Raw genomic sequence first — 26,991 nt, 5'->3', positions numbered from 1 at the left:
CTCCTCCTCCTCCTCCTCCTCCTCCTCCTCCTCCTCCTCCTCCTCCTTCTTCTTCTTTTGTAGCCTTGGCTGTCTTGGACTTTCTCTGTAGACCAGGTTGGCCTTGAAATCACAGAGATGTGCCTGCCTCTGCCTCCCTGAGTGCTGGGGTTGAAGGTGCTCTCCACCATATCTTGCTGTACTATGTTTCTTTAGAAAAGTATTTTTACCAGCAGTTAGAAACGCCAGTACATTGTGCAAGAGTGACATGATATAATCTCATTAGCTTTATGAGGAGAGATATGGCTGAGATATTCAAATTTAATACATTTCATCCCACACAGTACAAAATATTAATAATTATATAGTAGTACATTTATTTTGGATGAATATCTTTAATACCCTGACACTTTTGAGAAGAAAATGAGCAATTTTCTCCATGTTCTCTTCATTCTGCTTCCTTCTCTTCCTTTCTGTTGCATTTCCTCCTCCTCTCCTCTTTTTCTCTCTTTCCTTTTCCTCCATAGTTGTTCTCCTCCTTCTCTGCTGTTTCTTCTGTGAATGCCTCTTCTCTTCTCCTCCTCTCTTTCTCCCTTTCTTTTATCCTCCTCTTCTGCTACTGCTTCCATGCATGCTCTTTCTCTTCTTCTCCTCTTCATTTCATTATTGCATTAGAAATTTGGGGTTTACTTAATATTGAATGTGAGGAAATCCATTACCAATTTATAATTCTACCATCTATTGTGATATGGAAATTGGTTCACAGGTGACCTGCTATGTCTGCTGTGGATTTGTAAGGGAAAACTAAATGATTAGCATTTGAAAGCAGGATTTGATAAGTTTTAAACAGATATGAACATTTGATAATGCTGAATTTTCCTTAGTGTTTCCCTGAAGGACATTATTTCTAGTAAGGGCTAACTTGAAATACTTCAAAATCTTCTAGCAGAGTATATGAGCTTCCATATCTTCAGATTGCATTGGGCTTTGCTCATTCATCTCAAGGAAAATGTTTCAGAGCAAGCACCAGATCTTTTGTTGATGTCAGTTCATTTTTATGCAGTGTGTGTGCCTATTAACTACAATCTCCTTTAAATATCACTATAAATATGTTACTACTAATAAACAGATAAATAAAAATTTAAAGACTATTTTCAGGTAGGGCAATATTTACTTCTTTACCAGTCTCTAAAGGAAGGGGGGAATGTAAAGATTGATATTTCATAAATATAATTAAATATTTACTATTTCATTTTTTATTTATAATTTTAAGCAGCTTGCATGTTGGAAGTAGGAAAGGGTGATGAAGTAGAATGGAAGTTAGTTAGCTGTGAATCTTCTGGCTTCCAGGAGAAACTTTATAAATAGGGTAAAATTTCTGAAACCAAAGTTTTCAAGACAACTATGCTCCTGTAGGATCATGGGGTGGCGCAGTAGGTATTCAGTGTTTTTTCCACTATGTATTATAAATTGTTAGGCTACCAACTTACTCAAATTTATATGTTACATCTCCTAGTAGCAGTAGAAGATAGGTGACATATATTGTGCATGCTCCAGAAATTTAGACATTATAAAAAAAAAATGTTTGCCATGTATTCTTCAGACATTTAAATCTTTTCTGACAACAAAGAGGAAAACACAGTCACCAAAATTAATAGTTGTGTTTAAGCACAACACTACTATGCACAGCTTCTTTCTATTTCTCTTCTGTGTGTCCTCACTAATAAATCACAAACGATTTTTTTCCCCATGTGAGTGAGACAGGATTTGGGGGACATGCCTATTGATGTACAATGTACATCAGTGTCAAGTTTTAAAATAGTCACAGATGCTGCTTGTCTTAATTTCTCTTCACTGAATTCCATTAACATTATCTCTCCATTCTGAATAAAAAGGTTTCCTCTGTCTTCTTTCTGATGTTTGGAAATGAGGTTAACTGAACCCCAATGGTCTGCTTGCTCATCAGTGCTAGTTAAGGATGACTCCTGCAGGATCCGTCCTGAAACCCCAGGGCTTCTCTGACTCTCCATGTACTTGACATTCTCCTTTCTTTCTAGGCTTTATGGCTGTGTGGAGTAGGGCAGCATCTGATGGGGATTTTTGGCTGGGCTTCTTGGATACTGTCACATTTCCTGGATGCCCTGTCTAGAGATGTAGATTTAGAGGCAACCTCAAAAATACTGCATTTGTGTGTGTGTGTGTGTGTGTGTGTGTGTGTTGTCAAGGTGGTGGACAAAACAGAGCCATCAGAAAAGACTTAATGCATGAGGGACAAAAATTAAAAGAAGATTAATGACTCCTTTAACCTCTCAACAAAGGGTTATTTATTTGAATACATTAACGATCAACTGCAAAAGATTTCTTGCCTTTCTAATATTCCCAAGATAAAGCAGTAGTGTAAAACAGAATAGGTAGGAAAGCACTGCTCAAGGAGCATGGAACGTTTTAGTGGAAATAGAATTAATTATTGACTATGTTGTAAGGCATAAATTTCCAATTATGTGGTCCGTGGGAGCTGAGACACAAATGCACAAAGACATCAGTGAAGTTCTCGTGATTTCAGTCTTTCCTAGGGTTTTTCTGACTATAAGACTATTGAAAAGTTTTTAAGAAAAGAACAAGCTCTCAGTGAATTAAAGAACAGAGATGGCTTTTGTTCCCACCCATAACTAAAACATCCAGTGACAGATTGAGCAGCTTGCAGGCAGACTTCATTACATCTCTGTCTTCATTTTCTGTGATTTCTTTTCTCCCCATTTTCTTATAAAAGATAAACAACAGAAGATGACAATGCAGGCACTCCTGATGAGATCTGATAGACTAAGATCAGAAAGAAGGAGAGGAGGACCTCCCCTATTAGTGGACTTGAGGAGGGACATGCATGAAGAAGGGGGAGGGAGGGTAGGATCAGGAGGGGAGGAGAGAGGGGCTTATGGGGGGATACAAAGTGAATAAAGTGTAATTAATAAAAAAGATAAAAAGTAAAAAAGCAATAAAATACAGCAAGAAGATGAAATAGAAAAAAAATAAAGATAAACAAGTTTGGAAGGCTGGTTATACAGATCGCTTCCAGAATCCCAATACTGAAATCTTAATCTCCAAACATGGAGTTGGGATGTGGGATGCGGGTGACATAATTGAGACAAGAGAGTGGAGTCCACATGGGTTGTTGCCCATGTATGGGAAATAACAGAGGGCTTGCTCATGCCTTTGCTATGGGAAAGCCCAGTGGGGAGATGATGCTATCTATAACCAGGAAGTAAGTCTTCTCCATTCAAAAAAAAATTGTATAAGCCCTTGACCTTCTACTTCCAGTTTTTAAAACTGTAATGACTATTTTTTAAACACCACATTTATGTTACTCTTACTAGAGGAATACAGGGTCTACTGCATTGAATAAACATCCTGTATGTGCTATGAAGAATAAGTGGGTAATAAAGAAAAAGTGTCTACTATAAGATTTTATAGGCTTGTTTAGAGGGGGAAAACTTAGTATTCATAACTATTTTACTTTCCTGCCCCCCTGTTCCATTAACATTTTTAAAAGCTATTGAAATCGTGACAGTAAAGAAGTTTTAAACACTAAACATTTATATGAGAAAGAGTAAAAGAAACTCTTTGTGGATTCAAATTATATTCACTCTCAAAGAGCATGTACACTGATATTTACTACACGGGGCACGGCTGCTTTCATAACACTGTGGATAATAATTATTTGTTAATGATTCTTAGAATAGCCTTCTCTTCTGTTGCTTTGTGTGGCAACCATGTTACCAGTGAGGTATATTCCCAGTCCATAGAGCAATCTTGCCAATCAGAAAAGCATACATACATCCTGGCCCTGTGATTAATGGTAGATGACAGGATTTTTGTTTAGGTTGGTGTCCTATTAAATATCACACGAATTAATAAGTAATAGAGTCTGGATTTCAATATGGGTTTATTGGACATGAAAAAGAATGTAAAAGAATCATTCTCTAAGTACTTGCCCAGATATGCAGGAACTGTTTATGGTATTTCTTAAAAGATCTCATCTTGGAGCATGAAATATGGTATGCTAAATTCAGAAAGAAAAATACTAAAAGGGCTCATTTAAGTCATATATTAGAGTTAGGGATGTGAGTAGTTAGATAGAGACCGTGTTGATGCCCATGATCTCTGTTTCCACTGGATACCATGTGGTCTGTGCTACTGCCTGAACCATGTTGTTACATGTGATCTGCCCTGACATGGGGGTCCATGTTAGTGTAGATGACCCATGTTGCCACTGGAGAGCATGTTGTTGTCCATGATCTTTGCTGGGGCTGTATTGATGAGTGTGGTCCGTGCTGCTGCTGGAGGACTTGATGAGCTCTGTGGTCCATGAAGCTGCAGGAGACCATGTGGAAGTCCATGATCTATTTTGCCACTGTTTTTATGGGCAAGGAAGCTTCTGTTACAGTGGTATCAATAACTCCAGACTCACAATTGAGACAGAGCGATATTGAAGAGATCTGCAACAACTTCCCTCCACAACATCCCTACAAAAGAAACCGTGCAGACAGGAAACCACTGAGGAGAACCCTTAAAAGTTGTGATAACAATGCTGACATTTAGCTCTTCACACTTGATGGCTTCTCGTGGTGGAGGTTAATGAGAAAGGACTCAGTTATCTTTAGCAGGCTGGCCACTGCATGTTTGACCTGCTTTATTTGGGCAACAAAAAAATTGTACTTGGTGTATCTTCTTGTTTTGGCATGGGAGGACATGAAGGTGTGTGGGTAGATCTGGGAGGAATGAGAAGCAAGAGTGGTCAGGATGCATTGTATGAGGTTCTCAGATAATCAATAAAAATACTGTGTTGGAAAAAATAAAAAATCTTAGTGTGTGTGTGTGTGTGTGTGTGTGTGTGTGTGTGCATGCACACACATTCATGCATGCACTCACATGCATGTATGCCCACATGTCTACGTGCATGGAAATGCATGCCACATGGATGTGGAGGTGAGAGAACAAAATTTAAGTCAGTTCTCTCTTTCCACAATTGGCTTTTGAGATCTTAACTTAGGCAGCAAAGCTTGATGCAAGTACATTTGTCCATTGGAGCCATCTCACCATGGTAAGAGTCCTCAGTTTGAGTTTAGATCAAAATAATTTTATACTTCAGGATATAAAACAAATGCTTAAAGCAAGAACAGTTGAAGACACAGATGTTCATTTGTAAGTCATTTTAACATGTTTTTTATTTCAGAAACGGAACACCCATTTCGTGTGTGTATCTTCCTACAACTCACACTCCTTTTCATCCTTTATTTATGTACTTCTGATTGTAGTCTGTGTGACTAGTCTTACAATTTCCATTTTATTGATTTAGAACTAAGTACTAAATTTAGTGATTTGATCAAGGTTACATTTAATGGTAGAACATGATGTATAATAGTCACTTTTTATATTAGTTCCCATAAACCTTAAATCACGTAGTCAGTCCTTGACATATGAGATTATGGTGGCTGAGTTCAATAGCAACTTCTCAAAAATTCGAGTCATCTTACAGGGAGTTTGGATCAAGGAATCATGATTGCCTGAACTGAAGAGGAAAAGCCTATCCATAATGTCAGTAGAGCATTTTGGTAGCAACCCAGATGAAAAAGGGCATCACAAAAAGAAGATTGTTTGTCTTTTGTTCATTTAAACTTCTCTCTTGCTGCCAACTTAATTCATCACGTTGCAGGAGCTGCTGCTGGTTCCTTTGCTGGTGTCAGAACCATGGTTTCCAACCTTCCATTGTTGACGGAGGACTCAGCAGCTGATTGGGACTACAGAGGCAACCAGCCTCATAGACCAGATACCTACAGGGTTGTCAAGCCCACGTGTGAGACAATAGATGTTACTCATTTGAAATAAGTTGTTTTAATTGTATATATACATATTTAATTAATGTATACACAACGTATAACGTATAACACAAGCATCTTCTAATAACAATGTGCTGGGGTGGCATTTATAGAGGTTGGAAACACTCTTCTAAAATGAATATCCATCATAAATACTGAACATAACATTTATAGGTAACACTGGATGTTACATTTGGAGACTGCTTGATAAACAATAATGTTTGCAATACTGGGTCAGTAGGAGACAGTGACTTAACTCTTTGTAAAACACTGTTAAAGATTTCTGTAAAGTATCTCTCATTCCTTCCCTATGTTTCTCTGCTCTTCAGTAAAACCAGAGCGAAGCTCTTTGTTAGGTGGAGAGACACACAGGCAAACAGACAGTCACAGGGACAGGGGCAAATTCATAAGACATCCTCTAGGCAAGCACAGATTCAGACTCACACAATGGACTGAGAGAGCATAGAAGATACAAGCAGCACAAAGCTGAGATTTTAAATCTAGGCTTTCACTGGTTAAATGAAAAAAGGAGTGTTTTAAATGAAATGAGGAGTGTTTTATAAAGATTATGTGGCACCATGCATTATTGTTGATTTAAGGTAAATTACTAATATCTTTAGTAGATGCATATGCAATTGTACACACACACACACACACACACATAGATAGAGGCTCAGGTTCAATCTCTGTTTATGTTGCATATTTTTGATTACATAATCAAACCATAGTATCTGATTCCCAAGCAAAGCCATCTGTTTTTAATGTGGATAACAGTAATAACAGACTTGAAAGGATCAGAATTTGCAAATCTGAACTCTGGTAGAAATACTTTTAATTCTAAGTCTATGAATGAATTTTATATGCATTTTGTTATGATGCTACAAACATACATACACATACACACCCACACAATTTAACCACTACTTACACTGTTGTAGTGTAAAATGAACAATGAACTGTTTTCCTTTTCTCTTCTAGGCGTGGAACCTTTTTAAACACAGGCTGTATGGGAGAATACAAAGAAATAGTTGGGGTTTAGATGTTTGATGTTTCTATTGTGACATTATACTAATAAGAACCACTAAGCATTGCTGATCTGGGTTGTAAAATACTTTCACATTAGGAAATACAAAGATTAATAGGGTAAAATTCCTGCACTGTGAAGATTCACAGATCCCCAAGGGAAATAAACACATGAAGAATGATAAAGGCAAAATGTAATATACAATACAACCAGAGAGAAGCTTCTACTGTATTCCAGTTCTGAAAAACAGTTTTCTTTCATTTATTTGAGCCTGCCTCATAACTGAATGAGCCCATAATGGGAGCACTTTGCTGTTTCTGAAGAGCACTTTAATGTTTCTTCAGAATGGATTTGAGCAAAAGAGAATCTTGGATTGAGACTAATTAAAAGGTAACTGCAAGTGTCTAGTTCACGCTTAAATTTTGTTTCAAGTACCAGCTTTCTACGCAATATCCTACCAAAGACACAAGAAGACGACGTTTTGTGTTATAAATAAAGTGATAGTGAATTGGTGCTGTTTAACTGAACAATTGAATAGCTGAGTATGTAATCCGAGCTTCCCTGAACTACAGAAAATACTCACTGATCTTCCACAAGGATAGGGTGCAGAGGAGTTTCTCATTCTGGTGTTTGAGAATCTAAATTCAGCAGGTAGCTGCCATATTGGTGTCTAGAGAAATGAGGTTTCAGGTTCAATCTCTACTAGTCTTTTCTTCTTGAGTAGTTTTAAGCTTAAAGACTGATTCCCAAACATAGACACCTGTCTTTAATGGAGGCTAACAATAGTAACAAGAAATTTCAAAGAGTTGGCATGTGTCTCTCTGTACTCTGATAAAAATCATCCACGTTAAGGGAACAGGTTATTAATGCAAGCCAAAGATCAGACCTCACTAGCAAAGCTACATCTTAACTTTATATTGGACCACAGGATACGGAACAGGAGTATGCAGTTTTATTAAACGCACCAACTGTGAAAATACATATATATCATTTTTCTGTTACTATAAATTATGGCAGTAGATAGTTTCAAATAAACAAAGGCAAGAAAATATTGGTTTCATAGCTGAAATAGGGCAGAAATTTCTCTCTTGAATGCTCATAGATTACACCCTATCTTTTATTATGGTTAGTTATGTGTTTTCTTCTCTCAGCAGGCTATGAGTCCTCAGAGTGCAGATATTATGTCATTTATCTCTATTTCCTGAAATGTCTAGCACATTGCTTTCAAACTGATGGTTTTCAATATAAGGCGTGCTGATAGGAACATAATTAAATTTGCACATTATTTAGTCATCTGAAGCTGGTCAGTCAGAGGTGCCTGGAACTGGGAAGGCAAGGTGACCAGGGCTGTGCTCTAAGGACTGTTTATGTGTTACCTTACCCAATACTCAGTTATTCTAAGCTAGGCACCATCTTTTTCTTTCCGCAATGGAAACCTCACTGTGGAAGCATCAGCTCCCCAAAGGCTGCTCAGATAGAAAACAACATCATCAAGATGCACACTTCAGTGTGGCTCCAGGGGCTGAGATCTGAACCACTGTGCTGCTGTTCATGCTGATTCTATTAACACTACCTATCAGTGGACTAGGGGAGGGACATGGGAGGAGAAGAAGGAGGGATGGCAGGATTGGGAGGGGACCAGGGAGGAAGCTACAGCTGGACACAAAGTGAATAAATTGTAATAAATAAAAAAGTATAAAAAATTAAAAAAAAATGTAAAAATAGGCAAATAAACAAAAAAAAAATCTTTATCCCTGAGACACCTCTCAGTTAATGCAAGCTTCTTGTGTTTTCTATCTGCCATTCCCAAAAAACTGTGAAAGGCTGTCAGGGCAAGTATCATCTCTATATTATAGGTGTAGTTGCTGAAGCTAAGAAAGGTGGTGATTTCCCCAGAGCCACAGAGCTCATAACGGAAAAGCCTTGCGCTAGAATCTTATGTCATGATTACAGTTCAACTTGGTTTCCTCATTTGTGATATGGCGGTAATAATACCTTCATTGCTGTGTAGTGTGAGTAATCAAAGTAATGTAGCTTGCCATAAAACATACATCAAATTGATCTGCTTTATATTGCATGATGACTAATATTGATGACATCCCTTCAAAGCAACAACTTTATCTCCCAAGATTTAGTGTGGAATTTTGTAACACTTTTATTTGGTGTTTTTTTTTTTTCTTCTCTTGATCATTTTTGTTTTTCTTTCCTTATTTGATTAACCTGGAATAATAATGTTTTCCTTTAAGCACTGCTTATTTTGGGATATAAATAAAAATTAATAAAATGACATTTATAATTCCTTATTTATATTTTTCTCTGTTCTGAGCCTGATTTTTGTAGTATCACAAACACTCTCTTTGATTTAACATGTCAATACAGTTCATAGATATTTTCTTTTTGGTATTTCTGTACTATCATCAAGTTGCAACATCCTCAAAGTGTATCTAAGCTACATTCCATCATTTTACTTGCTCGTGTTTCTTTATGAAATTTTTTTTTGTATTTTATTTTTTTCTTATCAGTTACATTTTATTAACTCTGTACCCCAGCCATGTCCCGATCCCTCATTCCCTCCCAGTCCCTCCCTCCCTCCCTCATCTCCACCATGCCCCTTGCCAAGTCCACTGATAAGGGGGACCTCCTCCCCATTCATCTGATCCTGTTTTATCAGGTATCTTCAGGACTGGCTGCATCACTCTCCTCTGTGGCCTAACAGGACTGCTCCTCCCTTGGGGGGTGGGGAGGCCAAAGAGCCAGCCATTGAGTTCCTGTTAGAAATAGTCCTTGTTCCCCTCACTATGAGAAACCAATTGGTTACTGAGCTACCACAGGCTACATCTGAGCAGAGGTTCTAGGTTACATTCATACATGGTCCTTGGTTGCATGTCAGTCTCAGAAAAGACCCTGTGCCCAGATATCTTTGGTCCTTGTGGGGCTCCTATCCTTTCCTCATCAGACTAACTCCCCTTCTTTCTTATGATTCCCTGTACTCTGCCAAAGGTTTGGTCATGAGTCTTTGCTTTGAAAACACTGCTAGTTAGAGTCTTTCCAATGCGCTCAGTAGACTCCTGTCAATGTTCAATGCGCATCCCATTTGTCTTTCAAAACGAGGATTGATAATCTTACCCCATGTCCGCTCTCTTGATAATCTTTTTTAGGTGTATAGATTTCATTATGTTTATCATATCTTGTAGGTCTATATAAGTGAGTATATACCGTGTTTGTCTTTCTCCTTCTGGGATATTTCACTCAGGATGATCTTTTCTAGATCCCACCATTTGCCTGCAAATTTCATGATTTTCTCCTTTTTGATTGCTGAGTAGTATTCCATTGTGTAAAAATACCACAATTTCTGTACCCATTCCTCCGTTGATGGACATCTGGGTTGTTTCCAGGTTCTGGCTATTACAAATAAAGCTGCTATAAACATGGTTGAGCAAATATCCCTCTTGTGTACTTGAGCAAACTTTGGGTATATACCTAGCAGTGGTATAGCTGTGTCTTGAGGAAGCACAATTCCTAATTGTCTTAGAAAGCGCCAGATAGATTTCCAGAGTGGTTGTACTAGTTTACATTCCCACCAGCAGTGGAGGAGGGTTCCCCTTTCTCCACAACCTCTCCAGCATGTGTTGTCCCTTGAGTTTTTCATCTTGGCCATTCTGATGGGTGTAAGGTGATATCTCAGGGTCGTTTTGATTTGCATTTCCCTGATGGCTAATGAGGATGAGCATTTCTTTAAGTGTTTCTCTGCCATTCGATATTCCTCTGTCGAGAATTCTCTGTTTAGCTCTGTTCCCCATTTTTTAATTGGATTACTTGGTTTGCTGCTTTTCAGCTTCTTTAGTTCTTTGTATATACTCGATATTAGTCCTCTCTCAGATAAAGGGTTAGTGAAGATTCTTTCCCAATCTGTAGGCAGGCGTTTTGTTTTGATGACAGTGTCCTTTGCTTTACAGAAGCTGTTCAGTTTCATGAGGTCCCATTTATTGATTGTTGCTCTTAGAGCCTGTGCTGTTGGTATTCTGTTCAGGAAGTTGTCTCCTGTGCCAATGAGTTCTAGGCTGTTCCACACTTTTTCATCTAACAGATTTAGAGTATCTGGTTTTATGTTGAGGTTCTTTATGAAATTTAATGCTTGCAATTAAATTTCATCTTTGAGTATCAGTTAAATATTGGGTCAAATTTTGAGGGTATTAACGTGTTTGCTATGCTATGGATACCATATAAAAAGAATTAAAAATTAATTTAAACTTTTCCTTAGATAGAGAACATCATGGATAGTACTGTACTCTCTGAAAATTACCATAAAGAGCAAATATTATACATTAACATTGTTAATGGATAATTACTTACTTAGATATCTTTGGCTTAATCATATTTTAACTTGTTTCTTAATTTGAAAAAATCAACATGAATGCATTAATGATTTTATTTTTGTTGATAACTACTCACTGAGTTGTTCGAGTCATTTTTTGAATACTAATAAAAACATGAAATAGAGCAAATAAATTTTTTTCCTAGACAGGTTTTCTTTGGTAGCCTTGGCTATCCTATATTCATTTTGTAGATAAGTCTGTCCTTGAACTCAAAGAAATTCAACTGCCTCTGCCAACCTGAGTGCTGAGATTAATGGTGTGTACCACCATGCCTGGCTGCAAATTATTAATAATAGAAATAATGACACCCTTAATATATCGATAAAACTAAATTCTATGAGCTATGTGACAGCTTTGAATGACTGTAAGTACATTTTAATTTTTTTAATAAAAGGGATTTTACTCATAAGCATTCTATTTTTAACTGAGTTCTTGCCTCAAATTTTAAGTTTTCAGAAATGTGTGATAAATAAATGCATATGTTTCTCAAGTTATCTGACGATTTTAATCCATTGGGAAGACTCAGTGCTGTCTGTATCTCTGAGATATGTGAGGACCTATAGTCAGTGTGTATTTTTGTCAAATATATACAAAAATCTTTATTGAAAAATAGTGGCTATACCCATCACATGATTGAATAATAGGCTCTGACTTTCTGTTGATCATTGAAAATTATTTTTATGATTACTTTTGGTAGCATATACAATAAAGGGTTAGTTATGACACTATATGATTATTACATGCTTTATACATTATATATAAACACTATATGTATAGGAAACAAGCAAGGCATAGAAATAAAAGGAATACATAATTTCAGTTGTATGCAGATATTAAACTATTTGATCTTGCAGGAATTGAAATTAGAACATTGATTCCCAGATTCTGGAGAAAGTAGGAAGAAATGAGAGGGGAGCTGGAGGATGTGGCTTAATATATCTATATCTATATCTATATCTATCTATCTATCTATCTATCTATCTATCTATCTATCTATCTATCTATCTATATCATTGTAACATGTTCACATTCTTTACCTCTACTAAACCTACTCCCAAATGGTCTTCCTTCAGCTGATAAAGTAAAACATAAAGTTGCAGTTACAATGCTATAAGATGTAATGTTTTAATACCTGTATACACATATTGCATAATGCTGAAGGCAAGTTAAACAAAACTATCCAATAAAATATTTATGATTTTCCTATGGTAAAGCTAATACAATATTTATAATTTCTCCATGGTGAAACTTCAGATCATTTGCTCTAGGTTTGTGGGATGTAGGACATTGTAATCTAAAGTCATCACATTGTACAGAATCCCAACTGGACTTCTTGTTCTATCAAAATCATAGGCCATACTCTCTTCACTTCTCCTGAGTCTCTCTAGGTATTAGGAACCACTGCCTGCTTGCAGCTCCTATGACATCAAGTTTTTGTTTTTGTCTTTATCTACACACAAGTAAGATCATGTCTTTCTTTCTATTTCATCTTCTTTGTGTGAAGTACTTCAGCTAATATAATAATCACCATTTTATTCTTGAATGCTATTAAGTGAGACTTCAATAGTCAAATTTTATTTTAAATATTCTACAATTCACGCCTATGTTTTTCCTCAGTAACTTCTTAGACTTGCTATCATTTAGCAAATGTGCTAACATTTTTTAAAATACTGCAACACAAATTATGTGTATTTGTTACGATCTACTCAGCAAAAGTGGAGGAGTATAAATATTTCTGATGTTAGGCTGAAGTTTTGTGCATAAAACACTAGCCAATTTTTTATATTTAATGTAATCTGTGACTTATACTTTTTTCGAGTTTTGAAATTAAAATAAAATTACATGTTTTCTTTTCCTTCCCTCTAATATCTCCATAAACCCACCTTGCTCCCTCTCAAATTTATGGACTTTTTTTCTTTAGTTGCTATTCTTAATATATGTGTATTATATATAAATACACTGTTTCTGTAGTGTTATTTGTGCATATGTAAATTCGGGGCTGGCCGACTGGTATTAGATCACCAATTAGGGGGCTTATCTCTAAGAAAGAATATCTCCAGCCAACATCCTTTGGGTGCTTGTAGTTCTTTGTTTAGGGGTGTAGTGCTTTTGAGATTCCCCCTTCAATGTGAGCATTTATGTTGGTGAGTTACTTGTCTATATCGAATTTTAGCAGCATGGCTCCCACTTTTATGCTTTCATGAGCTTCACTATAAAAACTTTGCAATTTTCCTTCTTTGTTATAAAGATAACATAATCTAAAATCAATGTGGTATTTAATTAATAAAATGAAATTGAACACATTTGTTCTATATTGATAAATCTACTTTACTCTGCTGGTAAGTTATGTCAACTTGACACAAATTGGAGTACATTGGAAATAAAGAACCTCAACTGAGAAATGTCCTGTATCAGATTGGCCTGTGTACATGTCATAGTTTATTTTTCAAACCAAACATTAAGTGGTTGTATTGTAATATTTGTTTTTAAGTTCAAACCAAAAAAATTCTTATTTATTTACTTATTTATTATTATTTTTTATTAGTTACATTTTATTAACTGTATCCCAGGTGTATCCTGCTCCCTCATTTCCTCCCAAACCCTCCCTCCCTCCTTCATCTCCTCCCTGCCCCTTTCCAAGTCCAATGATTGGGGAGGACCTCCTTTCCTTTCATCTGACCCTGTTTTATCACTATCTTCAGGACTGGCTGCAAAATCCTCCTCTGTGGGCTAGCAGGACTGCTCCTTCCTTAGGGGGTGGGGAGGTCAAAGAACCTGCCATTGAGTTCCTGTCAGAGATAGTCCCTGTTCCCCTTACTATGAGAAACCAATTGGTTATTGAGCTACCATGATCTTCGTCTGAGCAAAGGTTCTAGGTTATATCCATACATGGTCTTTGGTTGGAGAAACAGTTTCAGAAATAGTCCCTGTTTCCCTTACTATGGGAAACCAATTGGTTACTGAGCTACCACAGGCTACATCAAAGCAGAGGTTCTAGGTTATAAAGATCATTCTGAGTGAGGTATCCCAGAAGGAGAAAGACACACATGGTATATACTCACTCATATAGTCCTATAAGATATGAAAAACATAATGAAATCTATACACCTAAAGAAGATAAACAAAAAAGAAGACCTGGGGTAAGATGATCAATCCTCACTTAGAAAGACAAATAGGAGGTGCATTGGACATAGGAGAAAACAAGTAACAGGACAGGAGCCTACTGCAGAGGGCCCCTGAAAGACTCTACCTAGCTGCGTATCAAAGCAGATACTAAGACTCATAACCAAACCTTCAGCAGAGTGCAGGGAACCATATGAAAGAAGGGGGAGTTTGTATGACGTGGAAAGATTAGGAGCTCCACAAGGACCAAATATATCTGGGCACAGGGGTCTTTTCTGAGACTGTAATATTTTAATACTTGTTAATTTTGTTATTAGTTTCTCTGTCTTTCTCTCCCCACCTATGTTGAGATGAGAGGACAAGGTTTTTATGTCTGTTCTTGACATCAGAACTTGGTTCTTCAGACCTGTCCAGCAAGAGGTTTTGCTCACTGAGACATTTCTCACTGTGTAATAATTTCCATGATGGGTTTATAACAACAAAAACAACAGCAGGGACAACAACAACAACAATAATATTTTAATATTTTCAAAAATAAATGACATAAAGAGAAATTAATTTTTCAGAATCGGAGTTAATCAGATTTAGAGGTCAGATGTATAGGGAATACATCTAATACAGCTAATCTGAAGCTCATCACTCACCAGTTTGAGCAACAGGGAAAATGGAGTCTATTATAATGCTTAGGAAACTTTGGAAAGGAGAGCAGAAGGTATCTTCCGGCCAGCTGGATGAGTGGGTTATCTCTATCAGGATTTCAGTTACAAGACAGAAGCAAGTGGTAGACCAGGAACCATGCTAACAGAAGGAAGACAGACAATTGTAACACTAAACTGGGTATGCAAAGAGGAAGTACATATTGATAAGAGCTCAGAAGTACAGCAGCAGTACTAAATTATGATGCTGTAGTAGGCACTCTTCGCTAGATGCAAGCAGGTATTGCAATTGCAAGTTGTCAGAATCCTATAAATCTGCAAGGTAAGTATCTGAAAATATTTGAAGGGAGATATTGAACAGGGAATTTGAAAGTAGTGCAGATTCCAAAGAGTCAACAGGATGACTCAACAGAAGCAAAATCACAGCAACTGAAACATGAAGTTAAGGAGCAATCACTCAAATGGCACTGGACATAGTAACCAAACAGTTGCTGGCATTTCTAGTAGCGTAGACAGAGATGCTAACATAGAAAAGCTTTACCTTCTCCCTTCTCCAGCTGGAAGAATAAAAACTAGTCGTGGCATTGTAACATTTCACACTGCCATAACCCCAGGATTACCAGGGAGAAAATATAAAAGTTAAACCTTAGGTATACAAGTCTTTCAGGGTACATAAGTGCATTGATAAGCAGGAACTCAATAACCAAAGTTTGATTGACAGTAAATATATTCAGAAATAACCTCAAATTCAAAAAGAATGTATGATAAATGAAGTAATACAGAAAATGTTTTATAATGTCACATAAATTTAGGTACACTGTGTCCATAAAGCTCTTGGTGTGTGTGTGCACTCATGCACACACACACACACACACACACACACACACACACAATAATAAAGAGAAAGAGGCTATTCATTTGAGAGTCAGGAGGATATAGGAAGAATTAGAGGTAGGTTAGCTGTGAGGGACTGAAGGACGAAAAGGGAAGGGTGAAAGTGATATAATTATACTTCAATTGAAAAGAATAAAAATAGGTAAATATAAAATAGTATAAATGAAAAAAAGATGAACCGAAGGTAAATAGATATTTTTATACAGTTCAGTGCAAAAATACAAATAGTTTAAAAGCATGATAAATTTGAAATTGAATGAATAAGATATTCAGAAATCTACTAAATAATCAAAGTATACAAAAACAAAATAAGAAGAAATAATGGAATAATAATTTTTTGCAAGGACTGAAAACAGATGTGTTTTACTGAAGTACTTGCTGAGCATACAATAACATGACTGAGAGAAAATGAATTTTAACAAAATGTAGTGAAATGTCATAATATTAAAGATAAAAAGAAAATCTCAAGGTACTTCAAAAAGGAAATCAAGTTTCCAGCAGCAGGTTTCTGAGATGGTACAATGAAGATTTACTCATATGAAGAAGAAGAAGAAGAAGAAGAAGAAGAAGAAGAAGAAGAAGAAGAAGAAGAAGAAGAAGAAGAAGAAGAAGAAGAAGAAAAGAGTGCTCACTGCATGCACAAAACCCCAAACAAAATCTAGCCACAAGCCAACAACATAGTATGACATCATTATGACTGCATCAAATGGATACGTCTCATAAACAATCAATTTGAGGTAACGGGAAGACAGATTAGTTGGTAAAGTGCTTAATGTGCAAACATGAAGACCTGAATTCCGATTCCCCAGAACCCACCACATAAGAAGCCTGGTGTGGCAATGGCTGCTGTAATGCCAGCCATGGAAGGTAGAGATGGAAGGACACACCCCTGTCTCAAAAGATGATATGTGGAGAATGGGAAAGGAAAATACCCAACTTCCACTCTGGCGTTGACCATGCTCGACCACAGACAAAGTTCCTTCTGTAGAGTTCCCGTTTAAATACTCCATCTACTCTGGAAACTTCGATTAGCTGTTTTGATTATTTTTCGTATATTACTAATTATTGTTATACATAAAGTCTTTATTGTCTATGTTGCAAACATAGCCCTTTCACCATTGGCTTTTGTATGCCCTTCTATTACTGCTTGCTGAATAGGAGTACTTAACTATTATTAGTGATTTTATTTATTTTCATTTGCAGTGTTGGAGAGCAAACTCAGACTCTCACAGTTTGCTAGGCAAATGCTCTACTGCTAAGCTACCTCCATTGTATATTTCTTTTTTTAATTATTAATATATTTTTTGTTTTTTTTCTTAAATAGTGATCTATGGAAAAGTCATAAAGATAATCTCCAACTTAATCATTGAGAAACGTGACTATCTCATGTCACATTTACAACTATAGTCTACCCAGAATTAACCTTTGTGAATAGTTTACAAAGACAGTTTAATTTTTTTAGGATCCACAAATCCTTCAACTCAGCAGCCTTCACAGAACGATGAGCCTCATGCACACTGGGAGCTGTCTTGGTTCTCTGGAAGGATTCACCTACCTGCTAAGGCTCTGCGGCTGAGAACTTTCTGTTCGATTTTATTGGTCTATTTATTGTTCTTCCAATACTGAAGTTCTGAATGGCTGAAGCTTTAAATGGCTTTAATAAGCTGTACAGTAAATTCTCTCACTTTTTCTTCTGCCTTAAGACTGTCTTGGGTTTTTCTTCTCCTTACAGTCCTATATTTTATCTCTTTGTACTAAAGACACTCGCTTGTCTTTGATTCCTAAATAGATTGTAATTTAAATTTAAATTTACACAAGTCTCTTGATATTATGGCTGAAATTTTCTTAAATGTGATCTAAAGACAACATTTGGGCACCTTGAGTTGTCCAATCACTGTCTACATTCTGTTAGTACGGATTTGACTTTCTTGTGGTGTGTATGTATTGTATGTGTGAAGTTATTATTATTTTTTTTTATCTTTTAACAGATGTACTAACTGGAGTTTGAACATTTTGTCAAATGTTCAAATTTTCTCTTTTACAAACATTAAATTTCTGTTACTTAATATATGTACAAGGGAAGTATGAATGATTCTTATATAATTCTAAAGTGTGCACCTTGTAAAGCCCAAAGATCTGCATATCCATTTATTTTGAGACAGGGTCTTTGTCCCTTTGGCTGGCCTTCGGCTATGGCAACCCTCCCACATTAGCCTCCCAAGTGCTGGGATTACAAATGGGAGCCGTTTGCCAGGCTATCCTGAGTTATTAATGATTCTGAATCAGCGCTGTGCACTACTGTTTCACTTTGTCTTAAGATGGTGCTAAGCTAATAACTTCTATTAAACTTCATTGGAATATCTTTTTTTCTTTAAATTTTATTTATTTATTTTTAATTGAAAATAGATTCTTCTCTCATATAATACAACCCAACCACATTTTCCCCGCCTCTACTCCTCCCTGCTCCCCACCCACCTCACTTCTTCCCCAGATTCACTACCCTTCCCTTTCCTCTTTAGAAAAGAGCAGGCCCTAAGAAACAACAACCAAACACAACAGAACAAGATACAATAAGACAAGGCAAAAGCCCTCATAGCAAGACTGATAAGGCAACCCAAATGGAGAAGAAGAGTTCCAATAGCAGGCAAAAGACTCAGAAATGTACCTGTTCCCACTGTTAGGAGAACCACAAAAATAGTGATATAAGAACCATAAAATCTATGCAGAGGTGCAGGCCTCAGCTTGCAACTTCAGTCTGTGTATCAAACAAGACTGACAGAAAAAAAAAATCAGTGAAATGATTCCTAATGATATTCTGTTGCACTGACCAGTCATCATTAGAGGTTTCCTCCAGCAGCACACTTGAGTGGATGCAGAGACCCACAGCCAGACAGAGAGTCTAAATTGGAGATATCCATAGGGTCCCTACCCTCAGAGATAGGGAACCCCATGGAAGAGAGGGAAGAAAGACTGTAGGAATGAGAGAGGACAGAGGACACGTGCAGAACATTTCCCACCTAATCAACTGAATAGGGCTCACATGGGATCATTTGGATATTTTATTCATTCTCTTGTTTGGCAGTGACATCTTTTCTTCTTGCCTCAGAATCCATCTGACATAGCACCAGCATGCGAAACATGCTCCAGGAGGTCAGCAGTGAGTGGTGGAGCTTGTCTTTACTCCTAAGATAAAAAACCGTACCTCTCCTTTATCTGGGGTGCTTCAGCTTTGTTGCTTGTTGCTTTTGGTATTGGTTATGTACTACCATTGCTCTGCCATAGTACACTGAATACCTTTTATATTAAGCAGGATCTGGACATACACCCATGCAAATTGGCTTCATTAACAGCGTTTTGGCAATTATAGGTGTCCCAATGGTTACTCTATTTCTTTTTAAATGTCTGGATCACATGATTTTTCTCAGGAAAATGAGAAAATTGTTAAGATTGCAACCTATTGTTTTGTAACCCACAGCCTTTTATCAACAATTTTAGTTTCATTTCATTTAAAATTAAAGTGGGGACTATATATTTTTTTCAGAACCATGGTATATATGTAATAGAAATGAAAGAGAGGGACAGATATATCAGCTGGTGATATTTTGCAGAATACAACTAATACTTTTGCTCTCTCCTTTGAATGCTGGTGAAGTGTAAAGTATTATCAGGGAAAGAATTGAATCTGTTCTTTAAGTCCATGGTATATTAATCTCAAAAAAAGTCCTTTTTCAATGCTCTTGGTATACACATTTTCATGAGGACAGGAATCAGTTTTGTAGTACATAATTTTAACTTTAGAAAAGTCAGGATTATATACCAAATGTTCTAGTTTCATTAATAACCTATTATAAATTTATCATCCAAAATATATATAGAAAGCTATATTTTTAGCTCATTCTGCCAGATAGGGGAATAAGTTTCGCGAGCTTACTGCCTGCTGTGTAAATTCATACTTCACTTCTGTTGTTTTATAACTACAGCTTTTAGGATACCTAGGGAGTTCTTTAGTTCTGCTGTTACAGAATTTGGTGAAGGAGATTATAATGGGTGAACACACGTTTTTGGATTCTGAGCATGTGAAACTGTTCAAAATGTTTCTCAACTGCATGCAAGATTGTGTTTAAATAGTTGAAAAAAGATGTGAGTAATTCTGATATTTTATTGTAAGTTGGATACATCTCATTTGCAAACTGTTAACATATTAAGCCATTGTCTGTGGAAGTGGGGCTGTTTCACAATGCAAAACACTTCCTCAACTCAACGCTGGAAAGACACCAGAACCCAGAAAGGAAGAGAGCTGGCTGTGATGTGAAACTTTAGAAGAGACTCCAGTACTTTTTCAAGGGAATCATAATGCAAACAGTGATTTAATGATTTAAATTCACTTAACACTTGTATTTTCATCACAAGGGCTGGATGAATCTTCAACAGTTGACAAACTGACCCATTTATTCCAGTATCTGAACACTGACTGTTTCCTAAGAAATTATCACACTTTAGGGTATTTTTCCTCACATTTAAACCAGTTCCTTCCAAACATGGCTGGTCCCCAAAAATACCCAACACTTTACCTCTGTCCAGAGTGAGCGCCACCCTGTTCCTCTATACTATCCTGCTACTCCACTACTTCCAATCTCAGAGCTGCACAGCCTCATTGGAGACAAGAGTTTTTCTTTTCTTTTCTTTTTTATTCATTGGTTCAATTTATGTCTCGGTCATAGACCCATCCCTCCTCTCCTTCTAGTCCCAACCTCCCTCCCACATCCACTCTCTTCTGTTCTTCAGAATAGGGGAGCCTCCCTACCCAGACACTCCAGCTCATCTATTTACTTGAGGACTGAGTTCCTGTTCTTCCCCCTTGGCCAGGTAAGGCAATCCCATTAAGGGAAAGTGATTAAAAAGCAGGCAACACACACACACACACACACACACACAACCAAACAAAAAAGCAGGCAACATATTCTATGTCAGAGATATCTTCCACTCCTCTAACTAATGGGCTAACATGAAACCTAAGATGCCCATTGGATTTATCTTCTTGGGGTCTGTAGTATGTTTATCCTGTATTATATGATTCAATCTGCTTATAAGTGAGTATATAGCATGTGTGTCTTTCTCCACCTGTGTTACCTTACTCAAGATGATATTTTCTAGTTCCATCCATTTGCCTGCAAGTTTCACGATTTTCTTGTTTTTGATGGCTGAGTAGTATTCCATTTTGTAAGTGTACGGCAATTTCTTTAGCAATTCTTCAGTTGAGGGACATCTAGGTTGTTTACAGTTTCTGACAATTACAAAGAAAGTTGCTATGTAAATTGTTGTGCAAATGTTCTTGTTGTATGGTAGAGCATCTTCTGGGTGTATGCCCAGGCGTGATATAGCTGGGTCTTGAGGTATGGCTGATCCCAGTGTTCTGAGAGGGCGCCAGTTTGATTTCTGAGTGGCTGTACAGGTTTGCACTGCCACCAGGGATGGAGGAGGGTTCGCCTTTCTCCACAAGTTCGCTGGCATTTGTGGTCACTTGAGTTTTTGATCTTAGCCATTCTGACAGGTGTAAGACAGAATCTCAAAGCCATTTTGATTTGCATTTCTCTGATGATTAATGATGTTGAGCAATTTTTAGGTACTTCTCTACCATTCTAGATTCCTCTGTTGAGAATTATCTGTTTAGTTCTGTATCCCATTTTTTTTAAATTGTATTATTTAGTTTGTTGGTGTTTACTTTCTTGACTTCTTTATATGTTCTGGATATAGGAGTCTGATGTCAGAGCTTGTTTCTATTTCCATTCACCCTTTCTAGTCTCTCTGGACTCCAGTTAATATGCATTCTCTCTCTCTCTCTTCTTTTTTTTTTCAAGACAGGGTTTCTTTGTGTAGCCTTCACTATCCTATACTAACTTTGTATACCAGGCTGCCCTCTAACTCACACAGATCTGCCTAGCTCTACTTCCCTGGATGCTGGGATCAAAGGTGTGCACCACCATGTCTGGCTTAATATGCACTCTTTTTTATTTTTATTTTTTTATATTAATTACAGTTTATTTACTTTGTATCCCAGCTGTAACCCCCTCCTCATTCCCTCCCAATCCCACCCTCCCTCCTTCATCTCCTCCCTGCCCCTCTCTAAATCCACTGATAGAGGAGGTCCTCCTCCCCTTCTATATAACCCTAGCTTATCGGGTCTCACTAGGACTGGCTGCAATGTCCTCCTTTGTGGCCTACCTAGGTTGTTCCTCCCATGGGGGTGGGGAGGTCAAAGAGATAACCACTGAGTTCATGTCAGAGCCAGTCCCTGTTCCCCTTACTAGGGAGCCCACTTGGATACTGAGCTGCCATGGGCTACATCCAAGCAGGGGTTCTAGGTTATATCCATACATGGTCCTTGGTTGAAGACTCAGTCTCAGACGAGACCCCTGTGCCCAGATATATTCCAACTTTTGGAATCATCACTTTCGGAATGATGCCTCATGCAAATCTTGCTTTTGATGAACCATCACCGCCCCACTGCTCCCTTCCTTTCATATCCAGTTAGATTCTATATTCCAAATCTAGAGCTGTCTCCTTATGAGTACTCAAGGATTTCCCTCCCTTTATTGTTATAAGTATTTTAAAAACCTTTAACTTTATTCTAGCTGTCTATCTTTGCTGCAGCCTCAACAGATCAGCTGAATTGGGCAGAGAGGAAAAAAAAAAAAAAAAAACTCTACCTAAAATTTATGAACCTTGATAACACTTGATAATAGTAATCTTTAATATTAGGCTTCCATGGTAAATCTACTTTATCATTCTTTGAAAATGAAACAAAACAAAACAAAACAAAAAGAAACAGTGATTCCCACATTCTAAACTCCAGGCCTTAGCAGTTAAGTGAAATCAGAAAATACATGTCTCATTTCTTTATGAGTAAGCAGACACATGCATGTCTGTTTATCCATCCAGTGTTCTCTCCTTTTATAAACAAAAATGTGAGAATCCCTGTTCCTCTCAGGGTCCTGTACTTCCACCTAGACTCTTCTGTTTCCCATTTCTAGGTTCAACCCTCTTCTTGGACCCTATATCATTTGCATCATTGTGATCCTTTTTCCTTGCTATTTGTTAAGGCAAAACTGAATCCCTAATTCCTCCTATTTCATGTTCAAACCATGCCAATTTGTTTTCTCTCCTTTCTGTTCCACTGTCTAGTTTGGCAATCACCAGTTGCTAGATATTGAAAAATAGCCCTCTGTCTTCATCTCACTTAATATTTAGAGCGTTTGACTCAGCTTGCTATGTTATTGCTTTAGGAAAACTTTCCTAACCTCCATGGACCTATTTTCTACTAGAACTGTTTTCACAACACACTTCATCTGGCCTGTCATTTTTCAGACTCTGTATTCTTTATTTGTTCTGTGAGTGCTGTGCCTCTATGAATGCTGTTCTTTTTGTGTTTTTCTTAACGAACCAAGTATTAGGGTTTTAAATGGAGTACAGATTGGTATTTCTTAGTTTTGTCTTTTAAATATTTATTTCTTCCAATGTCCATCCCATTTTTCTTTCTGAGTGAGGACTGACCATCTTACCCTGGGTGTTCCTTGTTGCTTAGCTTCTTTAGGTGTACTGACTGATTTTTGTAAAATTATCCTATATTATATGTCTAGTATCCACTTATAAGTGAGTATATACCATGTGTGTCTTTCTGCTTCTGGGATACCTCACCCAGGATAATCTTTTCTAGATCCCAACATTTGCTTGAAAATTTCATGGTTTCCTTTTTTTTTTTTTAATTGCTGAGTAGTATTCCATTGTGTAAAAATACCACAATTTCGGTATCCATTCCTCCATTGAGGGACATCTGGGTTGTTTCCAGTTTCTGGCTATTACAAATAAAGCTGCCAGAAACATGTTTGAACAAATGTCCTTGTTGTGTTCTTGAGCATATTTTGGATATATGCCTAGGCGTGGTATAGCTGGATCTTGAGGAAGCACTATTCCTAATTGTGTGAGAAAGCACCAGATTCATTTCCAAGTGGTTTTACAAGTTTACATTTCCACCAGCAATGGAGAAGGGTTCCCTTTCTTCACATCCTCTCCAGCATGTATTGTCATGGACACTGGAGAAGGAGAAAATAGGGATCAAGACAGGAGCCTACCACAGAGGGCCTCTGAAAGACTTCAACCAGCAGAGTATCAAACTTTGGGTAGAGTGCAGGAAATCTTATGAAAGAAGGGGGAGATAATAAAACCTGGAGAGGACAGGAGCTCCACAAGGGGAACAACAGTACCAAAGTATCTGGGCACAGGGGTCTCTTCTGAGACTGATACTCCAACCAAGGACCATTCATGGAGATAACCTAGAACCTCTGCTCAGATGTAGCCCATGGCACCCCAGTGTCAAAGTGGGTTCCCTAGTAAAGAGAACAGGGGCTGTCTCTGACATGAACTCAGTGGCTCCTCTTTGATCACTTCCCCCTGATGGGAGAAGCAGTCTTGCCAAGCTAGAGAGGACAATGCAGGCAGTCCTGATGAGACCTGATAAGCTAGAGTCAGAATGGAAGTGGAGGATGACCTCCCCTGTCAGTGGACTTGAAGAGGGGCTTGGGAGGAGATGAGGGAGGTAGGGTAGGATTGGGAGGGAATGAGGGAAGGGACTACAGATGGGATACAAAGTGAATTAACTGTAATTAATATAAAAATAAAAATTTTATTAAAAATAAAAAGAAACAAAATATTTATTTCTGGTCTTCAGACTCAAAAATATTCAAATTCCTATCATTGTCCCTACACAGTATTGTATACTAGATTCCTCTGAGTTTGAAGAATTTCATCTCCCAAAGAACCTTCTTAAGACTGAAGATTAGCAACCTAAAATAGGTTCAGGGAGTTCCTGAAACTGACCAGTGTAGAGGAATGTTAATTTGGAACATAGGTATTCAGGCAAAAGATCACAACCAAAGGTCTTATAGGTCAGTGTGATCCTGATGAAATACAAACACACCTTTAATCTAGGAGACAGAGGCAAGTAGATCTGAGTTCAAGGCCAGCCTGGTATAAGGCAATTTTCAGGAAATAAAAGCTTAGATCCAGGTGTGGTGGTACATTCCTTTAATCCCAAACAATGTAGATAAAGTTAATTTATCAAAGGAAACACCCATGTTTGAAAGTGATGTCTAATTGAGTGGCAGAAAAGGTGAGCAATCAGAGAAAGAGTGACAGAATAGGATACTCCTAAACTTCAGAAGAGAGAGGAAAAGGAAGCTACTTAAGGGAGCAATACAAATGAGAGAGAGAGAGAAAGAGAGAGAAAGGGAAGGCACTTTTTACTAAGATAGTAATAGAGAGATATGTTGCAGAGAGAGAACTCAGGTGAAGACTGGATGAGCCAGAGAATGAGAAGGGACCAGAAGATTAGAGCAGATTGTTGGAGCTAGCTTGAGGCTAAGCAGAGCAATTCAGGAGCCAAGAGAGAAATCAGATTGAATAAGTCAGCTGGGAAAAGTTTGAGCCAGAACAGCTGAGTTGGACCAGCCAGCCCAGAGCTCAGAGCAAGTAAGGGTGAACTTATTAAGCAGTAATTCCAGAGCCTTGGCTAGATTGTATGAAGGCTAGAAGCTTCCAGGGTTAGGCCTAGGTTAACAGAAGGAGGCAATAAGCCTCTAAGACAATTGATATAGGTGAATAAAAGTTACTTTTACAGACCAATTTCACTAGGCCCTTCTGAGAGACCAAAGAATTAAAAACTATGTCTTGGGGGTACTGAGCAAAAAAGTTTAAAGCCTATCAGGCCAGTTGACCTTGCTGCTTCTAGGTAGATCCAGCCAGCTGCAGGGAAGACTAAGCTTGCTGCTCATTAGTGACATTCCTGCCAGGAAACTGACCCGGATGGCTCCCAGCTCATTTCAACTCATACCTTTGCTCCTGAAAATAGCACAGACTACCCAAGGCCATCACAGGACAGGACTGAAGCCCAAGGCTGGCCATTTTCTCTTATCCCCCAGCAAAAGAGAACAAAAAAAGCCGGAACTGTTCATGTCTTGGCACTTTCCCATAGCAAACAGTTTTGAAATGTAGCATCCTCTTTTTCCGTATTAACCAAAGAAGATTGCAAGGCTAGAATGCCCTGCTTTGGGTGTTCTGGGAGGGGCTGGGACCTATAAATCACCCACAGTCCAGATGTCTGGGCTCTCTCAGCTGGATACCAATGCCTCAGTATCTGTGAGAGTACCAGCCTAGACTGCAAATAAAGATCCTCCTGTGTTTTGCAACACATTGGCCTCCTGGTGGTCTTTTGGGGTGGGCCATGGAGATGCAGTTGTCTGAGTCATTTCTGCTCCTGTAAGGTACCACTCACCAGTGGTACCTTATTAGATTCCTAATAAGGATCTCCAATAAAACTAGTTGGGTCATTGAGTTGAACTTTGGTGATATCTGTACTTTGGCCTGTTTTAGGTTCTCTGTCTGGAGTGAGTAGATGTGTTGCATCTCTCCAGGAAAACCCTTGTCACACAACCCACATACAATAGCACACAACTAAGGCATGTCTCAAACTTAACATATTTAAGGTGTTGCTCCTTATGCTCTAATTTTTCTAAGTTTTCCTGTCCTTGATAGGTGACAGTTTTCCATCCAGCATGTGTAGCAGAAACATACCATTTATCTTTTTTTATCTTTAAATTTTTTCTTTTTTATTTACGTATGTAATTTTTTATGTATGAGTGCTCTGTCTCCATGTATGCCTGCATACCAGAAGAGAGCATCAGATACAGTTATAGTTGATTGTGAGCCACCATGTGGTTGATTGAACTCAGGACCTCTGGAAGAGCAGTCAGTGCTCTCAACCACTAAGCCCCTCTCAATCCCGAATGTTTTTATTATTATTATTATTTGTTACAATTTATTAACTTTGTATCTTGGCTGTAGCTCCCTCCCTCCTCTCTTCCTGGTCACTTTCTCCCTCCATCTTCTCCCCCATGTCCTTCTCCTAGTTCATTGATAGGGAGGTCCTTCTCCCCTACTATGTGACCCAAGCCTATCATGTCTCATCAGGATCCTGGATCCTCTTTTTCTGTGACCTAGTTAGGTTAACTCCC

This window comes from Psammomys obesus, unplaced genomic scaffold, assembly GCF_907164565.1.
Source record: "Psammomys obesus unplaced genomic scaffold, mPsaObe1.curated_primary_1811, whole genome shotgun sequence".
Classification (NCBI taxonomy): domain Eukaryota; kingdom Metazoa; phylum Chordata; class Mammalia; order Rodentia; family Muridae; genus Psammomys; species Psammomys obesus.
This window is presented reverse-complemented; position numbering follows the sequence as displayed.